General features: G+C 29.2%; 1 long non-coding RNA gene across 1 annotated transcript; it reads left to right on the top strand.

Moving 5' to 3' along the window:
- The first annotated feature begins 1,821 nt into the window (after nt 1–1,821).
- Nucleotides 1,822–4,862, top strand: LOC136983326 (uncharacterized). Its single transcript, XR_010882029.1, has 3 exons — nt 1,822–2,118; nt 2,188–2,250; nt 4,742–4,862. It is a non-coding gene; the product is annotated as an uncharacterized lncRNA (long non-coding RNA).
- Nucleotides 4,863–12,009: the final 7,147 nt, after the last annotated feature.

Raw genomic sequence — 12,009 nt, 5'->3', positions numbered from 1 at the left:
TAATAATGAAACATCATAACAGATGGCGTCACATATTGAGTTTTAAATATTGCCGGGAAAGTTAAGCAACTCGTTGCAGGAATTTTTTTCAACTGATAAGACGTGAGGATTATATTTCGATCAAGTTTAATTTGATTAATTGTTATCATCATTATCATTTTAATAACCTCTATTTGTTGCCATCAAGATGAGTTTTTTTTTCTATTTTGATAAATCATATTAAACTGATTTCTGCTGCTATTGATTTCTAATATTAAGTTTCCTTTGTAATTAATAAAGATTATCTTTTTTGCTTTCAACTCCTACCATTTTTCTACATTTTTGTCTATTTTCGTTTCAAACCGACAGAATTTTTATTTAAAGATCATTGTTTTTTACACATCTTCCTCATTTTCATAAAGCTGCATATTTTTTTTTTTTTTTTTTAAATTTTCGGCTCTTTACGCCCCGTGGACACTAAAATACTTTTTCTTCCATATTTAGTGTGGATCGATCAAGCTTACAATATAGTAATGAGGGACGGGTTCCAAATATCAGAAACTGATTCCTACGAAAATTTTCTGGAGATTTGTTCGCTAGGATTCGTTTCGGATATCCCAGAACGGTAAGCTGACCCAGTAACCACCTCTATCGTTCTGCCATCAAGTATTATGAATCTTAATGATCCATAGTGTTTAATGGCAGTCCTATGACAATTCTGTCTTTTCTTCTAACAGAAAATATTAATTTACATGGAAGAACTATAAAAAACAGTAATTTTGGCGCAACATTTTAACATTTTTTAAACATCGAAACGTTAATGCCACAAATACAAAACAAGTTTATTTAAAATAATATTTTCAATATTAGTTTTGAATTTTTTTAAAGAATATTATAAATTGTTTAAGCAAATTTTAAGTGAATTCCGTGTGTTACATTTAAAAATTTTCCAGACAACTTTAAGAATACTTTCAAAAATATTTTCAATTGAAAAGTAAAAATAGTAATTTTAGTTAGAATAATCGAAATTTTGGAAATTATTTTAGCATCAAGAGATTTCAAAATATTATTAATAGTCATATTTTTTTTTTTTTTTTTTTTTACTTTAAGCCGCTGATCTAAAATATTTATTATACAGATGTACTGTATCGTAAGTACATCAGAGTTTAGTACATCAGATTTTAGTACATCAGAGTTTAGTAGTGTCAAGAATCGAATTAAAACTTGGATCTTTTTCGGCAGTATACTAATTCCTTATAACGCAATCATCTACTCAAACATAAAATTAAATAATGTTTTCAAATTTATATATTTTTTTGTTGTTTTCAATAACTATTTTATTGTTTTATGAAAGACAAGCATTTAATACAACGCTGCATCAAATTATCACATCTTTGACAAATTAAATTTATTTTTTAATACATTCAATATGTTTTTATTTACAAAACATGCATTTTTAAATAAAGATCTGATTTTTTAAAAAAAACTTTTAATATTTAAATATTAGTACACCCTCTCGTAATATATCCATTATATGTGAAATTTGAAACCATTACAATTTCTGAGGAAACATCAGCAAGTCACGTAGAGAATTTTTCTTTATATAATCTTGATTAAATTGAATAAAGAATTTGAGTTGTTATATTAAAAAAAGGATATTTTTATAACAGAAATACAAAATTATTTTCAGCAAGAAATCGTGTAATACAAATAACTATTTTCCAAAAAGAATATTAATTTTAACAGAAATACAATATCAAACTGAAACAAAGCTCGAATTTCTATTAATTTTTATTATTTTGAATAAAGAACATAACTTGTTTATTAAACTTAGTGGAAAGGATATATTTCTAGTAATTTTATACGTAAAGTAGTGGATTTTCTGCACTGTTATATATTCTTTATTTTTCTACGAAACTAAACAGATTAATTGAAGAATGACTAAGTTCGTGTTTTTGCTTCTAATCGTCATTACAGTTTGTTATGCTAGAAATTCTGATGTATTCAATGAAAATATTAACGATAAACAACAACTCAGAAATAATTCTTTCGTTAAGTTGCTAAATCCTCTTGATTTAAAATCTATAAAACTTTACTCTGATGGTAGTGGACAGGATAAGGAAACGAGATTTAATAGCAGTAAGTAAATTCACTAAAATAATTGATTTACGCTGATAAATCTGTTAAATTCATTTTCTGTTTTGCAAGTAGATCGAGAGAAAGAAGACTTTAGGATTCAGTGGAGCAGCAGTGATATCAAGAAAAAACGAAGTACGTGTATTGAATTATTTTATTTAATTAACATTATTGAATTATTTATTATTGTCGATAAATTGTTTCAATTGTATGCAACTTTTATTTAATTAACAAGTATGCTTTGCACGTGTAGTCTAGTAAAGATTTTATAAGAATTCTTACCAAAAATTAAACAAGTTATCTGTTACGATCTCAAAACATATTTTTCTGCTTGTTTCTTTGTTTTCCTTAATCTTTCTGCCTATTAGAACACAATATGAACAGATTAATATATATATATTAATTTGTATATATATATATTATAATATAATATTGTATTATATAACATGACACCGTGAAAGATCGAAATTAGAGAATGTCAAGATTCTCCGGTAAATATCGACACATACGAAAGACCGTCGGTGAAAGACCAAATATTTGGTTATATTATTAATGTTACGTTAGGTTACGTTAAGTTTAGGTTAGTTTAGATTGGTTAGGTTAGGTAAAAATGTCCCTGAGAGAAACAGCTAAAACTAATTCGAGAAGTGGAAGGCAAGGCTATACACACTGTAATTGCAAGAAGTGTTCCACGGCTAAATGCTAGGAACAATATTTTATTCAACATTCACATTAGTACCTGCTGAATGTTGACATTCATCAGTGATTCTTGACATTCGCCATTTTTCGGTCTTTCACAGTAACAATATGTAATATAATATAATATATATAATATATATATTATATATATTATATTATATTACATGTTATATATATATTATATAACATTATATATAATATATTAAATTTACAGGGTGTATCTAAATTGGTGTCCATAAATGTAGGTGTGTTCCTGACACTAAAACATTACAAAATGTTCATATAGACATGGGTCCAAAAATCCTTCATTTGGGAGTTATAGGATTTATTGCTAATGGTACATGTGGGGCATTTAACAACGTAGATTTACAAAAATTTCTCGAAGTGACTTCTTCCTGCTTCGATGCATCCCCTGAGCCTGTGCTCAATGCTTTGCCGTACTCTGTTGAAAATTCCTAGTGTTTCAAGTTTGGTGAAAGTCATTTTGGGTACGTTCCCTCAGAACATTGACATTACGTACTGGAATTCAATACACCAAGGATTTTACATGTCCCCAGAAGTAAAAATTCATAGGATTCAAATCTGGCGATCGGGCAGACCATGCAATGGATTTCCCTCGACTAATCCATCTGTTCGGAAACTGGTTATCGACATACTGGCGAACTCTCAGAGTAAAGTGAGGTGGAGCACCATCGTGCATAAACCACATTCGTTGGATGACATCTAGAGGTACAGTACATCATCAAGTAAATGAAGTAACTCATTTCGGAGAAACCATAAGTACGATTGGCCAACTGTAAAAAAGAAAGTGCGTAAAAATGCAAGTTTGAAGTGATTTACATAATCCGGCGTCACTACAATTCCTTTTATAACTCCCTAACGAAGGATTTTCGGACCATGTTCATATGAACTTTTTGTATTGTTTTGGTGTCAGGAATTTACACATCCCTACATCTATGGACACCGATTTTGATACATCCTGTATATACGTATATAAATATAATATTTTTTGGTAATATATATATCTTTTCTTTTATCAGCCAGAATGATAAATGAATCGTAATGAAAAATCCTGATTTAAATGGCAACCAATGGTTGAGTGGACAAAATCACTGAACTCTGGATCGAATTCGTACCTATCGAATGGGCTGACCATACAGAGGGTTTCTTGGTTTTCTTGACATAAATAGGTTGCAGTTTTTTATAAAAAGTGCTCCCTAGAAGCACCCCTTTTGACATGTTCGCCCATGCTAAGTAGTGCTGCCATAGTAGCTCTCATCTCGCCTTACATTACTATACCCATTTCAGATCAGCACACATGCATGATCTCTTAACATGTTTTCTTCGTCTAGCCTTTCTTTGTCTAACCTGATTATGTTTTCTTAATATGTTCTTTTCGTTTTTTTCTTTCACTTTATTTACTTGTATTTACAGTTTTATACTTTTAGAAAGCATATTTAATATTTTATCTGTCAGCCAAGTGGCACAGGATCTGGACTTATATTTATTCCAGAGTATCGTTATCTTTTATAGTTAGTTTAAATAGTAGCATTACTCATCTCTGCTTAAACTATTAAACCTAATTCGGATTATATCCGTCTGAAACGGGCAAAATTAAAAATAACACAATTTTTTATGAATGACATTATGTGAACAGTTAAACAATTTTCATTTCTGAATCAAAACGTTTTACCTTCTGTAGAATATAAATTAGACAAACATTCGTAGGTCTAGTTTTTAAAGGAAAGGGAGCAAAGAAGTAAATTCTAGATATTAAATAATTAAATTTAAAATTAAAACAAGCAATTTTAAAAACATTTTTCCAAATGTTTCTCATATTTTAATAAATTCTAGAGTTATTAAATTATAATTAAAATTACAATTAATTCAGTACAATAAATTAGTAATAAGTCATCATTTTTTGCAGATGCTGATAAAGCAAGAAGAGTAGAAGACGTTTTATATATGCTGGGTTCAGTACCCAGACTGCTTTACTTATTAGCCCAATTGCTCGATTCTTTAGCTGAATAAATAAAATTTATATTAATGACTAAACTTTTTCTTATTTAAATGTAATTTATTAAATCCAAACAAGATCTAAGATGTAAAAATTTCTCCAATTAAAAATTTATGACAATTTAGACAACAGTCAAAATTTTTCTTAGGAGTTTTCCTTTCATAAAGATAAACTTGGAGCTTGGAAGCGAAATGTAGAAAGAATAATACCGGTAAAAATATTGTGGGTACCGCTTCCAAATGCAAAAGAATAACTAAGAAAAATTTTGACTGTTCTCTAAATTGTCATAAGTTCGTACTTGGCTCAATTTTTTATGTCAGATGTTTTTGTTTGGATTTCAATTCTTTATTAATTTAATTATTTCATCAAGACATAAGACAATGACATACAATTCGGTCGTCAACGACCGAATGCACCGCTAATCGAACGCGCCGCCAACTGACACATTCAATACGCCGTTTAGAAAAATCATTATAAAAAGTTTTAATATGCATAAATTGCAGTTTTTGTTAATCTGAATAACACTTTGAATAAAATTAATTTCTTTCAATGAAATGTTATCCTTATAAGCATAAAATTTGGCTGTAAAACTGAATTAGCTCTATGGTTCAATTAAATTAATCCTAGTAAACCCCCGTAAATTTTGACCCGAAAGTTTCGTCAGTACTTCACTGAAAACGAGAAAGGCTTAAGTTTAAAATTTGAGCTTTCTATACCCAGTAGTTTTTCCCTATGAGCGTCTGCAGTGCCGGATAAAGAAAAACAAGAAAATAATAGTTTTTGGTGATTTTTCACTTTTCCATTGCTTATATTTCGGCAACCGCTTTATAGAAAATCTTGAAATTTTGCACACAACCTAAAAATTCTTTTTTTTTTTTTTTCGAATAAGATACTCGGAATTACTTCAGGTGTTTGGGGTGCGGAGAAATCGATCCTCCCGAAAGTCGGAAACTCTAATTCCTGTATGTCAGTAACTTTTTTACTTGGCGGGGAGTCACTGCCTTGACTCCTGATCAAAAATTAAATAAAAAAAATAAGAATTAATTTTAAAAAGATTAGGGACTTTGATTAGAAGTCACTGCCTTGACTCCTAATCAAAAATTAAAAATCTGGGTTAATAAACATCCAAACTATAATTTAAAAAGGACTAAGAGAGGACCGCTTACAATTACTTGTGTGAAGTTGCAGAGTTTCAACGTAATTTACGTTTAGAACAAAAAAAGAAGCGAGAAATAATATTTGGATTTGATTGACACATTAAGTTAAAACTCCTTCACAATTAAACAACTAGCGTTTATTGAGATATTGATTATTGACTTACAGAATAAGTAGAAGATTCCATTTCTAGTTCCTTGAAGAAGGATGGGAGTTTCTTAAAGGAATACCGAAAGATATTTGGACGATCACCAATCGATAGCCCCGGAGATAATTCTGGTTTCATATTCTCCTCGTTGATCTATACAAATGGCGCAGGAATGAATGGAGAACCGCCCGGCAATCAGTGGTTTGACGGTCGATCCCGAGATAAAGAAATTATCGTCGAAGGTTTCGTCGAAGATTAGAGTCACCATATCACGATCACCAGTGGCAGAAATCGAATAAAACTAAATATCCGGCAGAACTCGACAAAAGGAAGAAGGCAAGATAGCTGATTAAATGGAGACTTGCCGAAATAATGCTTAAAAATGGGTCTTGGAGAAAGAACCTTATGGATGGCACTTCATTATGATTTCGGAAGACGACGAACCTTGTGTCCTTGAGACACAGGCTTATATTAACGCGGCCCTTTGAATAGGTCGTCCTGATTGATTTCGAACTTCGTCTTCGTTTTATAAGTAGTCACTCTGAAGTAGTTAATAGATATATTTCCTTCTTATTAATGATAAGTATTTAATTTGTACTTTATTATTTTCAATTTTAGATTAATAAATTAAAAACTCTTGAAGAAAACATAAGTTTAAAAATTGTTTCAAGCATACCTTCTGATATCAATTCAAAACACAAATGCGCAACTGAGTTTGTTTTAAGTAGTTTTAATTAAATCAAACAGAAAAACTTGAAAGGAACTAAAGGAATTTTAACATGACTTTCCTGAATATTGAAGCTGCCACTTACATAGTTATTTGGTGTACGTATTTAACGATATTGTAACGTAACCTGATGAATTAATCAAACCCACGTTATAATGCACACGGACCCTCATTTGTGTTTTTAATTATATAAAATTCTTTTTAAAAATAGTAATTTAAATGCCAGTAAATACTTACCTCTTCTGATAATAGGCTATAAACACTTTGTGTTTATTCTATTTTGACCATGTATTTTCTTTAATTTCGTTTTATAATACAGTGAACGATCTTCATTAAACCAAAAGGATTATATATTCATATCGCGTCAGTGCGGAATTACTTCTGGTAGCATAACGGCACGAATTCTTTAATCACATCCCGTGACCGCTGCCCTGTAGCTATATCCAATAATCTGGCAAATCTAAATCGGTTCTGAAGTTATCTGATTTTAAAGTTAGTAACTGCAATTTTAGATTTAATAATAATTTATATAATTATCTACTAATTGGGCTATTTATTTATTATGTATGTATACAATTTTCAGATATTTTCAAGCTTAAAATACCTGTGCTTAATCTAAACATATTGTTCGATTGATATTTCAAATTCATATTAAAAATTGAAATTTTAAATCGATATTTTAACTTTAATTAAATATTAAAACATAAACGAGATCTTATCGAACAAATCCTTACTACTCTAAATTTTTAACATATAGTAATACAGTACTATTAAATCGAATAGAATAATTCAATAAGGGTTTACTCTTCGAGAGTTGATAAATGTACTGTATTGTATATCGCATGTACTGTACATTTAATGTCATAGACGAGAATTAAATCAAGCATTTTAATGCTTGATTTAATTCTCTTCTAAAATAACAACAACTTGATAACATTATTAGAAATTAACACTTTGCTCATCACTACTAAAAAATAAACATTACCAAAATTAGAATTTGTGAGATTATTAATATTTTACTTATATACTAAAAATGTATTTCATGGTTTAAAAACATGTTTTTATCGTAACTAATGTTGAGATATCAATATCTTTAAAAATTACTAGATTTTTGACAGAAAAGCACCTGAAATCACTAGCAATGACAACATTGCTCTGCGACACGATCGTCCGTATACGGACGTGCGTTGCTACATGGAATCGCGATCGTCTACAGCATTGTTATTCAACCTTTTCTATCTCACGGAACACTTGAACCTATAATTAAATTTACGCGGAAAAATTCGCATAATTTAAAATTGTGTTTGTAAACATTTTATCATCATACTATTTGCCACTTAGCCTAATTCTTTTTTCCTATACTTTTCGCGTAATTAATAAAACATTATTGCTGTTTTCTTAATTACGCAGGGTAGCAGGTTACAACAATCGTTATTTAAATTAATAATTTTTATTTACATAAGAAAAGAAAGCACATAAGTCTTAATTTGCATTTTATGACAATTGTCATTAGAAACTTGCTTAATGTCCTGCTATTTCTAAGTTAAAATAATTTGAACTAACTGTAGATATTTATAGATATCTGTTTGATTTAAAGAAAATTTCATTTTAAATGAAATAACCAAGTGTTATTCACATATAATTTTGCTTATGAATACATAATTAACTACATTATATATACGTTTATTTATTATAACAACGAAAAACTCGTATAAACAATTTAAAGTGGTTTTAATTTTAACATGTACAGTACACTTATTGTAATTTGGGCTTCTTTCAAAAATTTCGCAGCACATCTACGATCCTCTGGGGGCACATCGGTTGAAAATCACTGCTCTACAGAAAACGGAGTGGAGAAAAAGTTTCACGTAACAGATATTGGCTTCTCAGGCTTCGTGTAAATCGGACTCTAGTCTGCTAAACAGAGATTATTCTACAGTTTAAATTATTTTTTAATCGCTAATTAAATTTATTTTGTTTTTAAACATTACATATTATCTTTAATAGTATGAAAAAACTCAAGTATTCTATAATCACTTACCGAATATGGTTTTAATAAAAAAACATGAGATTGTAAAGCAATTAACACGTTAATGGCTAGAAATGAGTTCTTTTCATGTAAAAATTTTAAAAATTTAGTAAAATATGGCTTTTGATAGTAAATTATAATAGGAAATTTATATCATTTAATGTACTAATTCAAATATTTACAAATAAAACATTTTCAAAACTGCAACATTAATAAAATTAATCAAGAAAAAGAAGACCTAATGTAGGAATTTCCATCCCTCTGCAATGGAAATGTCTTCGATAAAATCCTTCGAAAGTAATTAATAAATTAAGTAATAGCAGATATAAGTATTATGTAGGCTGATTACTGTACTTGTTTTCTTTTTATTTTTCTTTTATTAATAGGTTTACGACGTACTGCATTTTCATTATTCACATACATATGGAAATCTTCAAAAATTAATTTGTTTAATACCATTGAAGATTTGATTTATTCGAAAGTTTGTCTGAAAATATCTCTAAGCTGATATTGTTGGACCTACTTTTTCTTTATTAATTATATTATATTTGGAACGTCGAGAATGTTTAATAAAACTTTATAATTAATTTAATCTGACGAGTTTTTAATGTCTTTACATATAGAACATTAATGCATCTACAAATGTTTTCAAATTTTATGTCCAGAATTTATTATTTTTATTTAATTAAATGTATTTACAAAGTTTTAATTATAAATTACTATTTTAATATTTATATTTTTAATTATTTAGATTGATTTAAGCACTGCTATGTGATACACTTCGTATCGAAAAATTGTAGTAATTTAATACAAATAATTTATCACCGGATTGTTAATCTCTGTGATAAAGTATTTGCCGAACATGACTTTATCCCATAAATCATTATATAAATTTATTTCTAATATGTATTAAGTAATAGAAAAATGATGTCTCGTTGTTCAAATTTAATTCGCACCAGAGGATGTTTAACGCTGAATTGTTCGATCTCCGAATCAGCATTCCCAACTAGAAATAATGGAAAGTGAATTAATCCATTCCAAGACCTTAAACAGCATCCATTTCGATAAACTTAAAACAGCGAATACACATAATTTAAAGTAAAAATTACAAAATTAACTGCCGTAATTAATAAATTAAAACATAAAAACAATAAATAAAATACGTAAATACTGTACAGTAAAACGAGCAATTATTTATTGTGACATCTTCACAATGCCAGGCTGCATTTTTTAATCATATTTCCTCAAATTAGTAGTGGTTTGCCCCTGTATATAATACTTTTCCTATAACAGTAGAGTTTTGCTAGTCATCTATCTAACAGCTTTCAAAAGAAAATATTTGAATTGAAATAACATGACTTTCGGTTTACATCAGATGTTAGTATATAGTTAATCGGTACCTCGAACTTCAAAGGTTTTTACATCTGGTCTCGACTTTCATATACCGAACATAACTTTATTGTACTGTACAGTTTGAAATTGATTCTGGACACCACTAAACTCTCATTTATACTATTTAAGATACAGTACATCTGTATTATAAATATTATAGATCAGCGGCTTCAAGTAAAAAATATGACTATTAATAAGATTTTGAAATCACTTAATACTAAAATAATTTCTAAAATTTCGATTATTCTAACTAAAGTTGCTATCTTTATTTTTCAATTGAAAATATTTTTGAAAGTATTCTTAACGTTGTGTGAAACAATTTTAAACGTAAAACACGAAATTCACTTAAAATTTGCTTAAACAATTTATGATATTCTTTTAAAAAATTCAAAACTAACATTAAAAATATTATTTTAAATAAACTTGTTTTGTATTTGTGACATTAACGTTTCTATGTTTCAAAAAATGTTAAAATGTAGTGCCAAAATTACTGTTTTTTTACAGTTCTTCCATGTAAATTAACATTTTCAGTTAGAGGAAAAGTCTGTATCAAGCATTATGGTTCATTAATATTCACAAAGCTTGATGGCAGAACGATATAAATGGTAACAGCGTCTGCTTACTGTTCTGACACGAATCGAATCATAGCTAACAAATCTCCAGAAATTTTTCGTTCTTTCCTACTTTTGATGGAGTGTTATTATGGAGTGCTCAGCACAAGGCCAAATATTCCTAATATCGTGTTTTTAGTCGCTAGGCGACCGAAAAGCCATCCTTCTAGATTGGCCAATACGCGAGCGGGGAAAAGAATGCCTTCTGGAAGGACCACAAACAACCAAACACCTTAAGTTGCTGAGAAAAATTTAATAAACAACAAACGTTTTCAGCCAAATCTGTTGGCCATCATCAGGTTAAACAAATTCGAATGCGAATGCAAACATAAAATGGAACAAAAAATTTAAATACAAATAAATAAAATAACGGATAAAAAATATACATATAAGAAAGTAAAAATTAAATATAAATAACAAAAATATATAAAAAAATATGTATAGGTTAAATAATAAACTACACGAAACTCTAATAAATGCAAGAAGTGCATTTATCAATAAAATTATATGAAATTCTGACATATACAAGATATGCAGTGATAACAAAATCAAGGCATTAAATTAAGAGGTATCAAACCTCTTAATTAAATATTTCCATGCCGAAGGCAACCCTTCAGCATCCCTGGCATTAATGCAGGCATTATGTAATCTGCTCTTAAATATTTCAATTTTTTCGGCGCAAAGCGCTAAAGTCGGTGAGTGTACAGGTTTAATGATGTCTGCTTCACCCCACTTGACTACCGAGCCTTCAACCTGTGCCATCTGAGATAGAATTGTGGCGTTAGATCTTTTGCTGATGTTGTATTTGTGCTCCCTCAATCTAATCCCTAAGCTTCTATTAGTAACTCCAATGTAGTTTTTATTAATGCCTAGTTCTTGGTTTTCATAAGGAATTTTGTACACTCCAGCCATTCTTTCTTTATCAATACGGTCTTTGTCGTTCCTTAATAATTTGTACAAGTTGGGAGCCCTCTTGAAAATTAACTTGGTATTTTTGCGGGCTGAGATTTCCTTCATGATAGCTTCTTTCTTTCTGTCATACGTGAACTTTGTGAATTTGCGGAAATCCCCTCCTTGAGCTTTTGTTTTGTTATTCTTGTAGTTTTTGATTAGTGT

This window comes from Centruroides vittatus, unplaced genomic scaffold (genome assembly GCF_030686945.1).
Source record: "Centruroides vittatus isolate TY-2023 unplaced genomic scaffold, ASM3068694v2 contig_880, whole genome shotgun sequence".
NCBI classification, from domain to species: domain Eukaryota; kingdom Metazoa; phylum Arthropoda; class Arachnida; order Scorpiones; family Buthidae; genus Centruroides; species Centruroides vittatus.
Note: the sequence above shows the minus strand (reverse complement) of the source record. Positions and strands in the feature narration are given on the sequence as shown.